Here is a 21931-nt window from a genome sequence, read left to right on the forward strand (position 1 = left end):
TTAAGTCCGAAAAGCTGTAAAGTGCCTGATCGGAAGATGAGGTACTGTTCCTCCAATTTGCGTTGGGCTTCACTGGAACATTGTAGTAGGCCAAGGATGGATATGTGGACATGATAGCAGGGTGGTGTGTTGAAATTTGTGTGTTGCAAGCAACAGGAAGGTCTGATTACCAACCTCATTGTGAGGCTGTTACCATTCCATTTACACCAGGCGAAGGCAGTGAAAATCCATTCCTCTGTATGAAAGGTTGAATCTTGCTGAGTTGTATAATTTCCCCTGTGATGGTAGGAGCTACCAGTGCTGCTGCCGCGGATGCATGAGATCATTTTTCTTATTTTGGAAACAAAATACAAACTTCAACTTATTTCATTGGTTTAAATGGAACAAATCAAAATGGTGGGTTTATGTAGTTTTGCTTTTGATAATTTCATGCAGTACGAATCTGTTATGGTTTGATCTGTATGTTAATGATCAATTTGAGTGCCGATTTTCTATTAGTGCTCCTAAAATGCTTCTGCAAGTGGTGGTGACTTTTTAGACCCTTACCAGTGTAGCCCTAACCAAACCAGAAGTATCCTAGATTCAATCCCAATTTGTGGGGAGTTAGGTGCACAGGAACCTTCAACTTCGACCAGGCTGTCAAACAGACAATATCATAAGGGCTGCCTGTTATCCAGTCAAACTGTAATAGGCAGTCGATCCAGTAAAACCCCTTTTATCCTCTCCACCCACACAACCCTCCCCTGAGAAACTGCATGTTCCACCAATGGTTTTGGCTAGGGAAACAGTAGGAGTGATGTAATTAATCTGGCCAAGGTAGGAGGAATAAAATCAGCTTGATTTCCTCCCTTGTTTGCTGACCAAGCACTCTGTTGAAAATTGAGGGTGGAATTTTCTGTGCCTGCTGGTATTGGGCTTCATGGCGGGTGTGAGTGGACAGTATGGCGGGAAAGCCAAACATCAGTTTCAACGTTGTGAAACCAGTTTGCAATCGTCCACTCTGTCCGTCAATGGCTAGCTGCGTTTTCCGCCACCACAAGTCAGGAGCTTCATTGTAATATATCTGCATATCATTATAAGGCCAGCTCATTGAAGTCATTCCCCCACTTCAAATTTACCGCCCACGTCGGCGGGAAAACACACAGGTGCAGAACACATCTTGACATGCAGAAGTCAGCAGTTACCATCAGGGCCTTGCTCACATCATGGACATTCAAGGAGCAGAATATGCTGCAGCCCTACAGCAACAGGACCCTGGAGGAACATGTATCACAGGCTAGGTGGATTCTCATGGCTGTGAAGCAGCTCACGGAAGGTGAAAGGTCACCATTGAGGGTCTGCTTCGGAACTTCAGCGTCTTGTCTATGGTCTGCAACAGATGATCATTGAGGAGTGGAGATGAAGGTTTAGGTTTGACTGGGAGAGGAAAGTGTATCAGTGGGGGTAGGAGAGGAAAGTCTAGGTCTGACTGGGAGAGGAAGGTGTGTCGGGGGGGAGGTGAGATTGAGGGGGGTGGGAAATTAAGATGTCGGGGGTGAGAATGGGAGGGGGCAAACAAAGCTTTCAAAGGGTGAGGTTGGGAGTGGGGGAACAAAGGTATTGGGGGGTTGAGGTTGGGAAGCGGGGAACGAATGTGTTGGGGTGTGAGGAGTACGGGGGCAGAGGGTGTAACGGGGTGGGGTTATGGCAACTAGGGAAATAGGTGTAAGGGGGGAGGAAGGTGTAAGGGAAGGGGTTTGGAGGGGGGAAGGAGTTTGGGAGGGGGGAAGGACTTCAAGTGGCGGAAGGAGTCCAGAGAGGGGAAGAAGCCTGGGTGGGGAAGAAGTCTGGCGGGGGAAGGAACCCAGGAGGCAGGAAAGAGTAAGGGGTGGGGGAGATGTCTAGGTGAACGTGCAAGTGACGGTTCTGTGGAGTCGATGACTTCCTCCTGCCCAGCAAACTGAGGGTGGGCGTGGTACGAGGGAATGGTGAGAATGACCAAAGGCAGAGTGAGACAGTAGGATGAGAGGCGAGGGTGTGACGGTATCGGTGGAAGGGTTGGTAAAGGTGGTTGGTGGGGACTCAGAGATAGACACCGACCCTGGGGGTGGGAAGAAAGGGGTCGGGGAGGTGAATGTGGATCGGGGTGGGATTTTTGGAAAGGTAGGGAATGTGTATATTTGCCTGGACATCCCCGAAAGAAAAGGGTTCTGGCTGGTAAGTGATGGTGGGGAGATGGAAGGTCAACAGGAGGGTCGACAGTGATGGGGGAAAGGACATGGGTGACTGGGGGAGGGGAAAGAATGGGGGAGCTAAAGACAAATGTTACACGCCCCATGCCTCTAAAACAGAAAGTGAAAAGAGATTCTTGTTGGGCAGGAACAGGTGCTGCATGGGAGTGTGATCAGTGGGTGGGTGGAGATGCAGGTCAGCTCAGATGGACAACTGAAAGAGAACCCCAGCAGGCAATATTGAAAATGCTCATGACATTAAGATGAGGAAGGAACCTTACACTTCTCCCTCCAGAAACACTCGTGGGCTGGCTGCGAGCAGCTGAACTGCTAGTGGGGCGGGGGTGGGGAGTTGTTGGTGGGATGCAGTGGGAGGACTTGCAAAGCCTGTCAATGAATTGGAAGGCACCATTACACATTATTCAGTGAAAGAGAATATATTTGCAAATTATAAAGTGACAAAATGTGTTCACCCGTGCAGCCACTTGTGATCAGAATTCCTTAACTTCTCTAGGCCTTACACTTCTAGGTGCTACCCTGACATCCACAGCAGGGGTGGAGACAGCTTGGGCAATGGTTGGCCCTGTTGCTTTTGATGACTGTGGCATGGATCCTCTGGAGAGCCGAGGCCTTGAGGGCCCGAGCTTGCTTTAGCTGTCCTGTGGACCAGCTGCTCCCTCTGGGGTGACAGAGGATGAGGATGAGGAAGTCACAGGCAAAGGGGGCTCAGGGGGAGAGCACAGACTCTGAGATTCATGAGTGGACGACCCAGAGGTGTCCAATTGCCACTCCTCCTCCCTTCGGGTGCCCGAGAGCCCCGGCCTGACCCCTTGAGGGGAAGGAGCACCTGGAGGGATATCACTTCATCAGAGAGAAGGCGGATGCACTCCACCAACTTGCGTGCCACTCTGTTGAAGGCTTCCAACAGCTCTACATGATGTTCCTCCACCTTCAGCTGACTCTCCACGATGAGTTGGAAGGCCAAATCCAGAGGCTCGTCATCTGACTCGGACCTCACAGATGCCTCTTGCCCAGCAGTCCTCCGAGTGCCGGGGAGCTCAGCTGAACCTGCCTCCTCCTGCTGTGGACACATGTCCGTGCGGTGACCACAGATTGTGAACCCGTGCCTGCTCTAGATCTGGGTCCCACTGAGGTGTATGTTTCTGCACTGGTTTGCGTGCAGCTGCACTTTAAATATGGCGCCCGGTGTGAGGAAGTGGCGAGATAATGGCATAGCAGGCAAATTGGAGGCCGCCCTCCAGTGAAACACCATATTTCCCAAGAATGCATGATTAATGAGTTGGGATTGGGATGATATGGCGTGAAAAGCCGCCATTGCAGCCGGCAGGTAAAGCATTCTTTCTCCTGCACTGTTACCGCACTTAGTGCAAATCTGCGACAACTGTCTAGTAAGTGTGAGGCAGACTCAAAGAAAAATTGTACCAGGCTCTGGTGCAGTGCTATCCTTACTCTCACTCCTCAGTTAAATAGTTTCATTGTGCTTTGATTTGGGGAGGAGGTGGTGTAGTGGTATTGTCACTGGACTGATAATCCTGAGATTCAGGGTAATGCTTTGGGGACCTGAGTTTGAATCCCATCATAGCAGATAGTGGAATTTGAATTCAATAAAAACCTGGAATTAAAGGTCTAATGATGACCATGAAACCATTGTTGCTTGTCATAAAAACACTTATGTCCTTTAGGGAAGGGAATCTGCTGTCCTTACCTCATCTGGCCTACATGTGACACCAGACTCACAGCAATGTGGCTGACTCTTCGATGCCTTCAGAATAAGGGCAATTAGGGATGGGCAATAAATACTGGCCTAGCCAGCAACACCCACATCCTATGGATGAATTAAAAATAATAATAATCTTTCTTCTCAGTTACAATTTAGCCATTTTAAACTGAGCTGAAGGTACTCTAGTTAGAGAAATGTGCAGCATGTAGAGGTGTCTTGTATTATTTCTAGTGCATTTTTAACAGTGGAAGGATTCATTGATTTTCCAAAGGCTGCTTCCCTCTGTATTCTGATCATGAGGTCAAGTTTTGGTTCAAGAAAGAAAGTTCAACTGCAAAATTTATTGGCTCGTAAATGGGCACAGGAATTGCAAAGTGTAATTAATCTTCACCCATTGTTTCTGATGTAGGCACACACTAGCTTTGGGCTGTCTGCTTATCACTGTGTGCAGCCAGCATTAAACGTAGAGCTGAGTGGCTGCACCCCTCATCAGGGGGCCCAAGTTTGTGCAACGCTAACACCACTTAAATCCAGGCTACACCTCTAAAGGAGAGATGTATTCTGGCTGGAGTAGGTGCTAAAATAGTTTGAGGGAGGGAATGTAAGCATGAAGAACACTGAATTGTGATGCAACAGGGCAGGGAGTGGGCTCCAAGTTTCTCTGAAGCTGATCTGAACACCTTGATGGAGGAGGTGGACTGGGAGACAGAGATCCCCAATCCACAGGGGCCAGGAGGTTCTCAAAGTAAACTGCAAAGACAGGGAATACACATAGCCGTGCAGGTCATTGCCAGGAATCTAGCCTTGAGAGCCTTGGATGCAGCGCCACAAGAAATTCAATTACCTCACATGGGTCAAGGCCACTGAATGCATCTTCAAATGTCATCTTCCACTAACTGCGCCACCAGCCTCACACTCTGCTCAATGCACCAAGGCTACGTTATCCATCTATCAACAATTTCTATCAATCACACCTAATATCCATAGCTTCACCTCATCCTCACATACTTAGCAATGCTGCAAGATTCAAAACCATAACTCGCAGCTCACACACATTGCAGCTACTCAACTATCACCTAAACAGATTGCACGACACTCACTGGCACACTTCCCTCTCTTTTACTGGACAAGATGACACACAACCAGAGGCAATGGAACTAAGCAGCAAGAGATGTGCATGGCTGCATGACCTTGCCCCAATGGAGGAGACAGTGCTCCCTATTATTAGAGAGGTCATGATTGAGGCTGCAGCCAGCAGCAGGACTGCAATCAGTGAAGGTGATGGTATGCGCATACCTAATCCTCCTCCTCACATCCCACTTCCTCTCATCCCACAATCTCTTCTGATTTACAAACGGTAAACTCATCCACTGATGGGTTCTCCACTACTATCTACTGCAAGCCCACCTTCACCAGTCAATAAACGAGTTGGGATTTGTATAGCTCCATGAGCTATAAGAATGGCCTAACAGTAATCTTGTAAATAGGGCTTTAGCCATTTGTTCAACTTGCAAGCTTGATGCAGAAATAGTGTGCATCAAAGCTATCCTGCATGACAGTGGCTATCCTGATCAGATCATTGTTCACTATGTATTGTGCATTGGGAAGCCTGCAAGAATTCCTGCATTCAGTGTCAGAGAAGCCTGGAGGAGTCAGAACAAACTTGGCCCCGGGCTTTGAGTTGGAGTTTGGAGTCCATCCTTTCTGACATAGAACATGTGGCCAACTCCATCAATATGCACATGATGCAGTGTTTGATGGCCATCTTGTCCTCCTCGGCTTCCCCTTTCTCAGCCTCCTCATCCTCCTGCTCCTGTTCCTCAGCTACTTATCTGATAGGTGGTAACAAGGGCTGTTTCCTCATACTGGTAATGTTGTGCAGCATAAAACATACCAGGATAAATTTTGGGTCCTGCTCAGCTGAGTGCTGCAGGGTTTCTCTAGAGCTGTCAGGCAACGGAATTGTTGTTTCAGGACTTCAATGATCGCCATCAGATTTCTAGTGACAGCATAGCTCTCATTGTCTGCTGCACCCTTGTGCTTGGGTTACAGACCAGAGTTGTGAGCTATTCCTGTTGTAATATTACTTCAGTGGAATATGTAAATAATAATTGTGCATCATCTCTGCTGGAAGCATATGACACAGCAGTGGGATTTGTGTTGATGCCTTTGTAAGATGTGCACGTAGAGCTCTCCTGTAACTTGTATGTGGTATTGTGAGTCTTCAAAAAAAGAATCCAAAGTATTTGTTACCATTCATCAGTATGTGATTGATACATCTGTGTGAAGAACCCAGTAATATAATAATGTCATCAACTGCAGGTAGCCCTTGTTACTCAGTAGCCACCCTTTGGTTTGCCATAGTGGTTGAAATACAATTGGCACATTTGATTGCTGTAGAATGAAGATGTCAGGACTGCTGCCAGGATACCAAGCAATGACCTACATGATGTGTTGCCTTTGGTCACACACCAGCTGCACATTGAGGGAGTAGAGTCCCTTTTGGTTCAGGTACATGACAGAGTTGAAGCACATGCAAAGCAACATTTGTGCAGTCAGGGGCACCCAGTACCATGCAGAAGCCTTCAGACCATGCTCATTCTGCTTGTTTCTCTCTGGAAAGAGGGAATGAGATGAAGCTGTCTTGCTTTGCACAGGAAGACTTAGAGATTTTTTTATTCATTCATGGGGTGTGGGCATAAGCTGGCTAGGCCAGCATTTATTGTCCATCCCTAATTGCTCTTGTCCATGTTCAGAGGGCATTTTAAGAGACAATGCTGTGGGTCTGGACCAGGATGGCAGATTTCTTTTCCTAAAGGACATTAGTGAACCAGATGGGTTTTCACAACAATCAGCAATGGTTTCATGGTTATCATTAGACTGATGAGACGGGAATTGAAGGTCTCTGGAATACCAGTCTAGTGACAATACCACTATGCCACCCTTATGAAGCAGTGCACTGTAAACTATGAAATGTTGCTAATATTTCTAGCAGCAGCCTAGAAGGAGCCAGACATTCAAAAGTTCATGGCCATAGTTACCTTTCCAGCCACTATCATTGCGGTACTTACTCTGTACAGAGGTTGGAGTTGTGGCTACAACAGTTGGCAGATTTCAGTGATGACCTCCTCAGTGAAATGCAGACATCTCAAACATTGGTCTTTGCTGAAATTCAGGTATGAGGATTGCTCCCTAAACACCCTCTGTGGATATGGTCTTCTGCTGACAGCCCTTCTCCTCCTCTCTCTTCTTGCAGCTTGTCCTGCTCTACCTAACCTCTTTTCATTTTCCCAGTAATGTTCAATGCCAAGAAGAAGGCCTAGTAGTGCACCCTAAGTAGAAGCAACTGATTTGTCAACAGCAAAGTACCTTGGCACCTGTTACACCATTCCTGTAGATGTAAAACTTAAAAAAAACAAGAGAGTCCTAAAACATGTAGAGTTGCCACAACAGGCAGAAGAAACAAACCAGCAACTAGCCTATAAGTGGTTGATTATCGTTTTGCATAGCACTGATGGGGTCCTTCATGCTGTGATGCTGTGTTCAGGTGCCCAAGATTAAGAGAGAGCATAAAATAGACTGTAGAGGTCCAAAATGGTACCACTGGTGTGCAATCAGCATTGCACACTGTTTGGCACCACGATCTTCATCTGCTGGCAGACGTTAGATGCATGTACACTAACTCCTTTACCAATGTGGTGTACAATGCACTTCAGGTCAGAAGTGCATGCATGCCGCAGATGCCATTTTGGAACTTCAATGGGCCTCATAGTACCCAAAAGAATGGCGCTACAGATCCAATTTCACCCCCATACCCACCCACCCAAACAGGTCTGATTCTAGGTATTGGACAGGAAGCCCCTCACCTTTTTCTTCTTTTGCTTCTTGGCTGCTTACTTATATTTTTTATCTCTCTGCCTTTCTAACTGTAATAGGTAGTAAAAATTCGGTAGAATTATTGCAATATTTTAATTGGTGTCAATGAACCTTGTTCAGTTGCTGTGCAGAGTATTGTGTTCTGTTGTGTTACCTTGTTAATAAATTACTTTCACCATGATACTGTTTTAGCCACATGCACTAATTTTAGTCAAAAACATCTTACACACAATACTGGTAAATGTACTTCACATGTTTACTTACAAAACATATATCACTATTCAGTGCAAAACTTTGCTTTCCTCTGTTGACCTGAAACACGCAAGCTGAACACGATGACGTTCCCCTTGCCATGCAATGTTTAAGTGGTGCTGAAGTACAGCATTTCACCTGTGCTATGCACCACCTTAACAGAGAAACAGTAACCAAGGGAATGAAAGGACACAAAATGAGAAACACTCGCACCCTGTTTCTCACCTGACCATTTTATTCACAAATGTACAAATAGATGGCCCATGACTTGAAAACCAAGAGCGATGAGAATGAGGAACACTGCCACATGGTTGAAGGGGAAGGCATTTACACATTGAACAGAGATTTGATGCATATATGAGGGAGAAGAGAATAGAGGCTTATAGTGGCAGGGTCAGGAGAAGTAATTAAAGAGGAAGGAAGCTTGGGCAGAGTGTAAACATGGATCATTTGGGTTGAATGGCCCAGTTCCTCCACTCACTGATGCCGTTATTGCAGTTACTGTTCAAGTCATGTCAGTGATACGGAGGGTAGAGAGAGAAACTGAACTTCTTTATCCTCTCTCCGTCTGTCTGTATTATTTTTAAAGTAGGCTGTGGCGTACTTCCCCAAACCCTCAGTTTGTATGATCCAATTTAAAAATAACTCACAGAAAACTTGCATTATGATTAACTGATACATATATGATATATATATTATATATATGTTATATATATTATAATATATATATAGCATAGTCAGGGAGGATAGGAAAGTGGAGGATTTACAACCATGGGTAACAATAGTAAAAGAAGCACAGAAATGAACATTAGTTCACTTGATTTCCAGATTCTGAGAAGCCAAAGTCCAGAGGGTGTTTCCTTCATGGCAGAGTTCAGCCCAGATGAGATTCTGGTTGGAGAAAGCAACACAAAAATCCTAGAAACGAATGGCAATGCCGCACAATGAGGTTCCTGTGCTTAGGCCGCTTTGCAGGACTTTTAGAATCAGAGACTTTTAAAATCAAACATGCTTTGAGGAGTTGGTCAGCCAGGAGATCTGCTGGAGTTCCTTCCAGTTGGTGTTAAATCAGCAGGCTGAGCTGTGCTATGACCGCAGCTGATGTTATTCACTGAGCAAGCCAAATCCCAGAGGGAAACTTGTCTTACTGATCATAACGTTTTTGCTTTGAAAATGAGGGGGTAACTACTGATCTGAGAAGCATAGAATCCCAGTAACACTTTAAGGATTTTAAAATTTTAAGATATATTAACAAGAAAAGAAAACGTAAACACACAAGATTAAAATTACACAGTTGAAACAGTCTTACAAAACATTCCCCCCCAAAAAACCCACTTGGTCAGAACACACAAGTAAACTGCTTGGCAACAGCTCCCTTATTGATTTTCAACCATAAAAATCCAGTAATATTACCTAAGGCAAAAACTGCTGCTACTTTAATAAAGTATACAACATGACTTCACACTCTCTTCCACTCTGTTGTGGAAATCCAAAGGAAGTTCAGAAACAGGCTGCTTTCTGAAAACAAAGGGGAGAATTTTCCCCATGTTAGGTGGGCCGAGCGGGAGCGGACGCGGACCTGATCGCCCCCTGAGATTGTGTCCGCGCCGCCATTTTATGTGGATGGGCCAATTAAGGCCCGCCCAGTGTATTTCTCGACTCCTGAGGATAGCGGGAGTGGGCGGGCGGCAGCGGGCGTGCACAGACTGCCGGGCCTAATGGTGACCTGGCGGCCTGTTTAAATGAAGGCCTGACAACCTTTGCTCACAATGGCTGGCAGAAGGGCTCAGCAGAGGGCTACTTTGCAGCAAGCAAGTCCGGAGGGTAGGCCAACAGGGCAAGCCAGGCCAGAAGGTAGGGCAGCGGGCAGTGTGCCCCTCATTTCTCGGATGAGTGCCTAGCTGCCCTCCTGGAGGAGGTGGCAGCGTGGCGGGAGGTCCTGCTTCTGAGTGACGTGAGGTGGATGCCTTCCCACCTGACCAAACGTGCATTGGAGAGGTGGCTGAGAGTGTCAGCTCCCATGATGTGGTGCGACGCACATGGGTCCAGTGCCGTAAAAGATTCAAAGACCTCCTGCACTCGGGAAGGGTGAGTACCATGTTGGCTGAGGTCACTTAATGTAGCCCTCACCCTTTCCCCCCAACCCCCCCTGCGATGCGATAGGAATCCAGATACAGGCTAGACTAATCAATGCTCCTCTCTCCTTTTCAGGAGAAGACTGCACACAATTCCACCGAGCGGATGCAGACTGACGGAGGCCAGGCCCAGTTGGCCATCCTGACACCTTTTGAGCAGCAGGCCATGGATCTGGAGAGGTGCCACGCACCCAGGTCTACCGGTGGCAGTGAGGCTGGGGTGGCACGGGGAGGTATATTTGCCGAGCACTCAGGTCACCATGTGTGTCCCAAAAGCCATGGCACTGCTGAATGCTCAGTGATTGAAGTTTGCAACATGGGAAGGATGAGCCCATAATGATCTAGGGGACTGGCATGCAAATTGACATTGTCTGCACTGTAACTAATCAATTGTCCTTGTTCTTCCTTTCAGCATCACCGGAGCAGGTCCAGGAGGAGGAGGCAGAGGGGCTTCCTCTCATACCTCAGGGCCCAGAAGAAATTGACTCACCAACGTCACATCATCTCAGCCAGGCAGACACCAGCGCAGATACTAGCACCTCGATGGGAATTAGATCTTCGGCTAGTGTCCCAGGGCATGGAGGTGAAGGCACTTCACACTTGCTTGAGGTGCGGGCAGAGACAGAGAGTGCTCAGGGCGCCGGCAGTCGGAGGACTGCTGGGGACCAGGTACTTGCTCGGCCGGTGGCTGATGATGTGCCTATGGAGTCATCCCTGAGGCAACAAACGCTGGAAGTGCAGCAGGGTATGCGGGAGGATCTGGTGGAGATACATGAGGCTATGCGTGGCATGGTGCCTGTGCTGGAGGAGTCCACGCGGAGCATCACCGATGCAATGAGTCTCATGGCCGAGCGCCATGTTTCCTCTATGGAGAGTGGCAACTCTCGTGGAGAGGCACCTCTGGGAGAACAATCAGGGCCTCCAGTGGTTATGCTCGGACCTGCAAGCCCTCACAGCAATATTGACCTCAGCCAGTCATTGCCCGTGTGGGAGATGGTCTGGGCACCAAGTATCCCAGCTCGATGCCCATCCATTTACGGTGAGCAGAGAGGACCAAAGCGACCTCACGTTGGTGCAGCAGCTGCCTGCCCTCTTTGCGGGCTCCTATCAGGGCACTCCGGATGAGGGCAGCAGCTTCTCCGCCTCTCTGCCAGTGACCATGGCATCCGATGCGGCTGCGGCGACTGGGGAGATGCCAGATGTGGAACTAGCAGCTCCCTCCCAGGTGGGGCCATCAATGGCTCCAAGGGCCAGAGGACAGCCGCCAAGGTTATCAAGGTCAACAGGACAGCACAGTGAGCAGGCTGTCTCAGATGCCAGTGCCAGCGAGGGGACAGCACCTAGACGTAGCACACCTAAGCGTAAATTTAAGGAACCATAGGCACATCACTGGTGTCTCACTGGTGCTTTTATGTTTCCCCATATTAGTTCATTTAAGACTTGGTGTGATGTGCAACACCTTTTTTTTTGGTTTCTGAAGTTAATTTTGTAATCTCAATAAACTTTGATATGTAACCACGGCTCAGGGTGTTTCATTATTTCTGCAGGTGGACGGGAACCCATGATGTTATGAGTGAGTTGTTTGACATTGAGCTTTATTGACAAGGGCCTTAGTTAATATTACTATCCAGGCAGATTTAGCACTCAGGTATCGAGTATGGAGCCTGCAGCCCTGGCGTGTGTTTAAGGTCCATCTGTGGTGGGCTAGCTGAAGGTTCTTTGGGTTAAAGCCTCTCGGGTGTCCCTGCCTCCCTGGAGTATGCCCGGGTCAGCATCTACTCCCTCAGCGTTCTCCTGTGCGTGCTCATCCTTGGACTCACTGCTGGACTCATCAAGCGCATCCGAAGAAACTGTGTCTTTCTCGTCCATTGCGTTGCCCCTTTCCAGCGCCATATTGTGGAGAGCACAGCATTCAACCACTATCAGTGACACAGAATCTGGGGGGTACTGGAGTGGTCCAGGCATCCGAAGCGCATCTTGAGAAGACCGATGGTTCTCTCCACCACAGCCCTTGTGGAGGCGTGGCACCTATTGTACCGCTGCTCAGCTTCTGTTCTTGGATGGCGGAGAGGCGTCATGAGCCACCTTCTGAGGGGATAGCCCTTGTCACCCAGCAGCCATCCATCCAGCCGGGCTGGAGCACTGAAGAGCCTCGGCACCTGGGAGTATCTGAGTATGTAAGCATCGTGGGAGCTGCCTGGGTACCTTGCACAGACTAGTAGAATCAGCATCCTGTGATCACACACTATCTGCACGTTCATGGAGTGGAAGCCCTTCCTGTTGACGAAGGCATCCGGCTCACCTGCTGGCGCCTTGATGGCCACGTGTGTGCAGTCTATTGCACCCTGGACGTGGGGGAAGCCAGCAATTGTCGCGAAGCCTCTAGCTCGCTCTGTCTGGCTGGCCTCAACCCAGCAGTAATAGATGAAAGACAATGCATGCCTGAACAGAGCATCTTTCACCTGCTTGACACAAGTGTGGACAGCTGATTGGAAGACTCCGCAAAGATCACCCTCTGACCCCTGGAAAGAGCCAGAGGCATAGAAGTTGAGGGCAGCTGTGACCTTTAGCGCCACTGGCATGGGGTGCCCACTCACACAGTTGGCGCAGATCTCAGGGCCTATCATCTGACAGGTGGAGGTGACTGTCTCCCTTGAGAGATGGTGCCTCCTTCAGCACTGCATCTCAGACATATTGAGGTAGCTGCTTCGCCGCCTGTATACCCTGGCAGCAGGATGGTGGCTTCTTCTACGGTCCCTTCCGCTTTGGACTTCCTAATGGCCCTGCGCCCCTTATGCCTGCACCTGTCCTCCCAAAGGTGGCTCCCCTGGAGGCTGAATGTGGACTCCAGGCCTCCTCCCCCTTCTGGCCCTCCCTTCCTCCTCAGAGGAGGTGCCTCCAGTGGATAGCACAACTCCCATTCCCAGGCTAAGGGAAGGCTTCCTGAAACCTGCAGGCCCCAAAAATGATCTTTACTGTACAGTCCTGACCTGAAGATTGTCACTCCTGTCCAAGCGGCTGGTATCAGTTTTGAAGTATTCCTGCTCACACAGGCAAGTAACAGTAACTTTCACACTTAAATATCTGACAGATAACATTTGCGACCCCACTCACCCCTCTTAGCCCACCCATGGATGAGGTTTATACAAATATCTCCTACCCGCCTGCTCATTGCGCCCGTGCGACGTCCTGAAGATCGCACGGACCTCTAAATATTGCAATCAATTGCTGTCTCAAGGACTTAACTACGCGATTAATTAATGGCAGGCTCGCATCGGAGAACATCGCGCGCCCGCCCACCTAAATATCGCGATGGCACGCGGTGACATCAGGACATTCGTCCAACATCACCGCAAGTCATTTTACGCGTCAGCATGAAGGGCCCACCCCCGCACACCAACCAGAAAATTCTGGCCAAAGACTTTTCTGGCTTGGAACTGGATGGCTGCTTTAAATTCACAACTTTTCTCAGCACAGAGCTGGTCTCAGGACATCTCCCCCACACAGCCAGCTCAGCTCAACTAAACATTTTTCTTTAAATATCTTTTTTTTCTCCTTTTGTCCTAGATTCCATTTTCCTATGCATCTCTTTCAACTCAACTTTTCCCAAATATAAAAATCTTTCATGTTTTCCTATTGCCTCCACTTTTGGGTCAAATAAAATTTAATAATTTTCCCTTGTTTACTTATGAAACCTTTGTAAGTTGTAGAAGTCCCTTGTTCTTTGAAATGTAACATCTGAACAGTCAAGTCCCTACCTCTCACCTAATGCAAATTTTAAAACCCAACCTATTTATTCGTACAGTTAACTTCACCATAGCTTCTCATTACAAATGCATGCATCCAGCACCTTTACCTTTCATCTCTCAGTTCTCATAGACAAACTTTGCCCCAGTGTAATTAATCATACACACACACACACACAGCCTTATTTACAGAATACCACCATATTACCAAAAATATTAAAATAGTAACATCCATCAACATTGTTTATAACAGCGAGAGGAGAGCCAGGATTTTCATGGTTTAAAACAATGAGAGAAGAGCCCAGAATTTTATAGTTTAAAACAGCAGGAGTAGAGCCTGGAGTTTTACAGTTTACAATAGCGGCGGCAGAGAGCCCTTAAACCTGTTTCTACCTGTCAGAGCCAGAGTGTAACATCACAGGAAAACAGGTAGGTGATTGGTGGGTATCTCTTACGTGTCTCTTTTAATTGGCCAAGTGGTTTAAAGCAGGAGACATTATTACAGCTGAAGAGTACAGTTAAGAAATTCACTTTAAAATATTTAACATCCAAATTAATTAACTAAATAGAATAGAGATGGCTGGACAGGTGATGTGTTGTAGCTGTAGCATGTGGGAGTTGGTGGACGTCGGTGCGATACACGGTGACCACACCTGCAGCAAGTGCTGGCTGCTCAAGGAACTTTGGCTCAGAGTTGATGAGCTGGCGTCCGAGTTGTGAACACTGCGACACATCAGGGAGGGGGAGAGTTACATGGACACTGTGTTTCAGAAGGCAGTCACACCCCTTAGATTAATTACGTCAGATTTGGTCCAAGGTCAAGGACAGGAGGGTGTGACTGTGAGTGAGGCAGTACGGGGATGCAGAATTTAGCTTTGGAGGAGCCTCAGCGAGTGCACTTGTCCAATACGTACGAGGTTCTAGCTCCCGGTGTGGACATGGGTACAGACTGCAGGGAGGATGAGTAAACTGACCACAGCACTGTGGTACAGACCACCATTCAAGTGGGGAGAGAAAAGAGAAATGTAGTAGTAATAGGGGATAGCATGAAAGTAAATTGGCAAGAAATATAAAAACAAACAGCAAGAACTTCTACAGGTATATAAAAAGAGTGAATGTGGGACCCTTGGAGGATGTGACTGGAGAATTGATAATGAGGAACAGGGAAATGCCAGGTAATTTAAACCAATATTTTGCATCGGTCTTCACGGTGGAGGACACTATAAACATTCCAAAGTTATCAGATAAGCAAGGAGCTAATGGGAAGAAAGATCTTGTAACAGTCTCTATCACGAGGGACAATGTATTTGAGAAACTAATAGGACTAAAGGCAGACAAGTCGCCAGGACCTGATGGCCTGCATCCAAGGGTTTTAAAGGAAGTGGCTGCAGAGATAGTGGAGGCATTGGTTGAAATATTCCAGAACTCAGGGATTCCGGGAGGATCCCAGCGGATTTAAAAACCGCTAATGTGATGCCCCTGTTCAAGAAGGAAGGAGACAAAAAGCAGGAAACTATAGGCCAATGAGCCTAACATCTGTCGTTGGGAAATTGCTAGAGTCCATTATTAAGGAAGAAATAGCAGGACATTTAGAAAAGCTTAACACAATCAGAGTCAACATGGTTTTGTGAAAGGGAAATCAAATTTGACACATTTGCTAGACTTCTTTGAGGGTATAACAGGCAGAGCTGATAAAGGGGAACCGGTAGATGTAGTATATTTGGATTTCCAAAAGGCATTTGATAAAGTGCAACATAAAAGGTTATTGCACAAGTTAAGAGCTCACGGTATTGGGGATAATGTATTAGCTTGGATTGAGGATTTGTTAACATACAGAAGACAGAGGGCAGGACTTTGCCCTTGGCAGGGGTGATTGGCAGGGGTAGTCGGGAAGCGGACTGCCGCCCGCGATCGGCTCCACACTGCGATTTCACGCTAGTGGGCTGGCTGCGATTTCACACTAACGGGCCAATTAAGGCCTGCCCAGTGTGAAACGTGGTTCGTCACTGGCCGTGAAGGGCCATGCGGGGGCGGGGGCCTGTCGGCCGCCAGGTCCAATGGTGACCCAGCGGCCTGTTAAAGAACAGCCCAGGCAGCCCCAGAAAGGCTGCCAGGGAAGGACGTCTGTCTCCCGCTGCAAGAATGGAGTCCAGAGTGTCAGCAAACGCCAGGAGGGAATGCAGATCGGGGCGGGGGGGGGGGTGGTGGGGGGGCACACAGGGAGCCCCCTGTGTTTCCGATGAGTGCCTCACTGCCCTCCAGGAGAAGGTGGCTTCCAAAAGGGACACCCTTGTCCCCAGAGATGGGAGGAGGAGGCCAATGCACCTCACAAAGAGGGCATGGGAGGAGGTGGCAGCCTGGGTGAGCAGCCACGATGTGGTGCGGCACACCTGGGTGCAGTGCCGGAAGCGCTTCAATGACCTGCTGTGCTCAGGAAGAGTGAGTACCATGTTGGCATGAGTCAGTGTGTTCAGCTGTTTTAGGCTGGCCACCCCCCCACCCCTCCCGTGCCCGCCCCACCTATGGAGCTCAGGGGAGTTAGAGTGTGAGTGCCAACTGTCAATCACGCCGGAGCTGGCCAAGGGGGTGAGCCTTGGCTGCTTTGACTGAGTGCCTTGTGCCTCGAGGGCCACGACTCAGTTCTGCCTTGCAAGGTGCTCCTCAGCTGGAGTTGGCCAGGGCCAAACTGCAATGGTGCTGCAGATAGAGAGTGCACTAATCAATGCTCCTCCGTCCTTTCAGGGGAAGACATCCCTTAAAAGTATTGAGAGGTCGTGGACTGGCGGAGGACACCCACTCCTCCTCATCCTCTCCCGCTATGAGGATGAGGCCTTGGAGCATGAGTGGTGCCATGCACCTTGGTCAAGCGGCCGCGGTGAGGCTGGGTTGTCAGACGAATGTAAGAGTGCAGTGCACTGAGGTGAGAATTTCAGATTGTGCAACCATTCTAGTGTAGCCTCTTCATTGATGTGAGCCTCAAACCTGGAGACCCCATTGATCATTGACAGCCGAGGGCACCATGATGCAGATTTCCATTGTCTCACTAGGGTGCCTGACATGCACAGTGACAGTGTAATGACTTTAACTAATGACATGTCCTTCTTCTCCCTTTCAGGTTCATCAGGAGGCGCTCGCTCTCCGAACCCAGAAGGGCCACCTCTGGCACCGGAGGACCACCATGCTCCCCAGGCACCTGCTTCACACCCACTCTCTGAACCAGGCACCAGCACAGATACCAACACCTCAGTGGGCATTAGATCAGCGGCTAGTATGTTGGTGCACATTGGTGAGGGCACTTCACACTCGCTTGAGGTGTAGGCGGAGACAGAGAGTCCCCAAGGTGCCGGCAGTTGGAAGACTGCCGGGGACTAGGACAATGCTCAATCGAAGGCTGATGATGGGCCTCTAGAGTCGTCCATTAGGCAGCAGATGCTGGACATCCAGCAGGGTGTGCGGGAGGATCTGGCGGAGATTCAAGAGGGTATGCATGCCATGGTCTCTGTTGTGGAGGAGTCCCTGCGGAGTACCAGCACTGCGTTGACCCTCATGGCCAAGCGCAATGCCTCTTCCATGGAGAGAGTGGCGACTCTCATGGAGTGGCTGCTCCAGGAATAAAATCAGGGATTCCTGGTGTTACGCTTGGACCTATGAGCCCTCACTCAGGCAATGACCTTGGCTGGTCAGTGTCCGTGTGTGAGATGGATGGGGCACCCAGTATCCCAGCTAGGTGCCCGTCCATCAATGGTGAGCAGGGAGGTCCAGAGCGACTTCACGATGGCGCACAAGCTGCTTGCTGTTTGCGCGCTCCTTTTAGGGCACTCCGGATGAGGGCAGCAGCTCCTCTGCCCCTCTGCCAGTGACTGTCACATCTGATGAGGCTGCGATTACTGGGGAGATGCCAGCTGTGGCACTGGCCGCTCCATCTCAGGCAGGGCCATCACAGGCCACTGGCCAGAGGGCATCAAGGCCAACAAGACAGCAGAATCAGCAGGCTGCCTCCAATGGTGGTGCCAGCGAGGGGGAAGCACCTAGACATAGCACCCGTAAACGTAAATTTAAAGCACCTTAAGCACAAGAGGGACTGCTCACGGGTGCTCTTTTGCTCCCCCATTTTTTATCTTTTTTAATGGTGTGACTACCAACACTGGTTTCTTTCTGTTCAAGACTATGTGAGTTCAAACATACAATTAAATTTGCTTTTGTGTTATTGGCCTGAGTATGCTTCATTTGTTTTGTACGTGCAGGGTAGGCCAGTTTATAATGCTGGACATGGGTGGCTCAAAACTTTATTGCACAGGCGCTGAGTGTATCTTGGGGGCAAAGGAAAGGGTCATTTCTGCGATCCACGATGGATGCGGCAGCCCTGGCATGAGGTGGTAGTTCTTATTTGGCAGCCTAACTACAGGAGCGTTGGATCAAGGCATCCCTGGTGTCCCTGCCTCCCTGGAGATTACCAAGGTCTGGCTCCACACCCTCAGTGTTCTCTTCACCGTGCTCCTCTTCTGACTCACTACTGGATTCATCATCTGTGGCCTGTGCAGCTGCATCAAGATCCTCTTCCTCCAGTGGGCCCACCCTTGCCAGTGCCAGATTGTGGAGAGCACAGCATGCAACCACTATCAGTGACACCCGCTCTGGGGGTATTGCAGTGCGTCCCCTGAACGTTCCAGGCATCGGAAGCGCATCTTGAGAAGACCTATGGTTCTCTCTACCACAGACCTTGTGGAGCCGTGGCTCCTTTTGTATCACTGCTCTGTCTCTGTCCTTGGGCAGCGGTGAGGTGACATGAGTCACCTTATCAAGGGATTGTCCTTGTTACCCAGCAGCCATCCATCCAGCCGGGCTGGAGCACTGCAGAGCCTCGGCACCTGGGAGTGTCTGTGGATGTAGGTGTCATGGGAGCTGCCAAGGTACCTTGCATAGACTTGCAGAATATGCATCCTATGGTCACACACTTTCTGCACGTCCATGGAGTGGAATCCCTTCCTATTGACGAAGGCACCCAGCTGAACCGCTGGCTCCTTGATGGCCATATGTGTGCTGTTGCTTGCACCCTGGATGCGGGGGAAGTCAGCAATCGCTGCAAAGCCTCTGGCTCGCTCAGCCTGGCTGGCCTCGTCCTTACGGTAATGAATAAGAGCTTTTGTCACCAGTTTGACGCAATTATGGACAGCTGATTGGGAGACTCCACACAGACCCCCCACTGACCCCTGGAAATAGCCGGAGGCATAGAAATTGAGGGCCATTGTGAACTTCAGAGCCCCTGGCATGAGGTTTCCACCCACACAGTCGGAGCTGATCTCAGGCCCAATCATCTGACAGATGGAGGTCACTGTCTCCCTTGAGAGGCGGGTCCTCCTTCGGCATTGCACCTCAGACACATTGAGGTAGCTGCATCACTGCCTGTAAACCCTGGCAGCAGGATAGTGGCATCTTTTGCAGCCCTTTCCGCCTTGATCTTCCTGCTGGCCCTGAGCCCCTTGTGTCTGTGCCTCTCCTCCCACAGGTCGCTCCCCTGGAAGTTGCATTGGGAGACCTGGCCTCCTCTCCCTCCTGCCCCTCTGTTCCTCCTCAGAGGAGCTGCCTCAAGCAGAGTCCACAATCCCCATTACCAGGGTAAAGGGATGCTGTCTGATTCTTGGAGGGGTCCACATGGTCTGAATCCTCAGGGGCTCTAGAAGACACCAATGAGTCCAGAAATGAAGCCTGGAAATGGCTAAGAATGAAGCCCCGATCAGAGAATAAGCTGCCAAGTCTCAGTAAGCCACCAGCAGCAAACTATCTCCAAAACTCCTCACTACTCACATTGACAATGCTGTTGACCATTCTTATCCCGCTGTGGATGAGGTTTTGCAAATTGTGGCTTGCCTGCCTGCCCGTTTTGCCCATGCGACGAGCAAAAACTCACATGGGCAACATTAAATTGCGTCAGTTGGGTTGTCAAGGGCTTAACTGGTCTGTTGATTGATGGTGGGCATGACTCCAGCTGAGTAAAATATCACGTGAGTGCCTGATGACATCGGGATGTTTATCTGACGTCATCGCGCATCATTTTACACTTGAGTGGGTCGGGCACACTCCCTTCTGCTCAGCGAAAAATTCTGCCCCACGTTTTTTTCTGTCCGATGGTCTTTACTTCTTGATGCAGTAAGTGTTTTCTGGAGAGGGAGGAGGGAAAAAGGTTAGTGAACCAAAAAATGGATTGGAATGAAAAGTCTAAGACAGTTCACATTTTTTTATAGAAAGAATGTGCAAAGCTGTTAAAACTTCTTGATGCAGTTTTCTGCTACTGTCCCCTGTCCACTGAGTTATTATCCACTAAAGGTAAGACATTTAACAAAGATCTATCCTGCAATTATTGTGGTCTAAGCCTTGCAAGAATCAACTTCTTGTGCCAGCACAAAGGGAGCTCTGGATTTGTTTTCTTTACCTTTCCCCCCGAATTATCTCATCTTTAAAGGTTGCCCATTGTTCCATTACAATTTTGCCAATCTTTGATTTCAATTTACCTGAGCCAGATTCATTCACACCCCATTGAAATTGGCCCCCAATTAATTATTTTTATTCTGGATTACTCCTTGTCTTTTTTGATTGCCAACACAAATTATTATGTTCACTGTACCCGACATGTTCTCATACTGACACTTGATCCCCTTAACCCGCCTCATTCCCCAGAACCAGATCCTCGTTGAACTGGAGATTTTCTACTGGTGTAGAACATTCTCCTGAACACACCCTAGAATCTCTTGTTCCTCTCTGTCCTTTACACTACTATCCCAATCTATATTAGGATAATTAAAGTCCCCCATTGTAACTACTTCATAGTTCTTGCACCTGGGGCTCAGTGACATTACCCTGCAATGTATAAATGTTATATTTTCTTTTCAGCAGTTACATCATATACCATTGATCAATACATCACATCCTGGAACTTTGACAAATCAGATCCCAGACACCACTCTTTTCCTTCAATCGATAAGACACTAATCAGCTATCAGAACTATATGTCTGTACTGCAACTTCTAATTGGTATCTTTTGTGATTGACTCATAGACTCATAGACGTTTACAGCTCAGAAGTAGGCCATTCAGCCCATCGTCACCATGCTGGTCAACAAAGATCTGACTACACTAATCCCATTTTCCAGCACTTGGCCCATAGCCCTGGAGGCTATGGCAACGCAAGTGAATATCTAAATACTTCTTAAGTGTTACGAGAGTTTCTGACTCAACCACCCTTTCAGGCAGTGAGTTCCAGACTCCAACCGCCCTCTGGGTGAAAAAATTTCTCCTCAACACTCTTAGCCTTCTACCTCTTACCTTAAACCCATGCCCCCTAGTTATTGACCCCTCTACTAATGGAAATGCCTTCCTATCCACCCTATCTATGCCCCTCATAGCCTGATACACCTCTATCATGTCCGCTCTCAAACTTCGAAGCTCCAAGGAAAACAACCCCAGCCTATCCAATCTTTCCACATAGCTCAGACCCTCCAGCTCAGGCAGCATCCTGGTAAATCTCCTCTGCACTCCCTCCAGTGCAATCACATCCTTCCTATAATGTGATGACCAGAACTGCTCGCAGTTGTCCAGTTGTGGCCTAACCAGCGTTTTATACAGTTCCAGCATAAACTCCTTGCTCTTGTATTCTATGCCTTGGCTAATAAAGGCAAGTATCCCATATGCCTTCTTAATCATCTTATCTACCTGCCCTGCTACCTTCAAGGATCTGCGGATATGCACACCAAGGTCCCCCTGATTTTCAGTACTTTCCAGGGTCCTACCATTCATAGTATAATCCTTTGCCTTGTTAGCCCTCCCCATCCTCACACTTTTCCAGGTTGAATTCCATTTGCCACCGCGCTGCCCACCTGACCAGTCCATTGATATCCTCGTGCAGTTTACAGCTATCCTCCTCACTATTTACCACCCTACCAATTTTCGTGTCATCTGCGAACTTCTTGATCATACC

Source organism: Cetorhinus maximus, chromosome 4 (assembly GCF_964194155.1).
Source record: "Cetorhinus maximus chromosome 4, sCetMax3.hap1.1, whole genome shotgun sequence".
NCBI classification, from domain to species: Eukaryota; Metazoa; Chordata; class Chondrichthyes; order Lamniformes; family Cetorhinidae; genus Cetorhinus; species Cetorhinus maximus.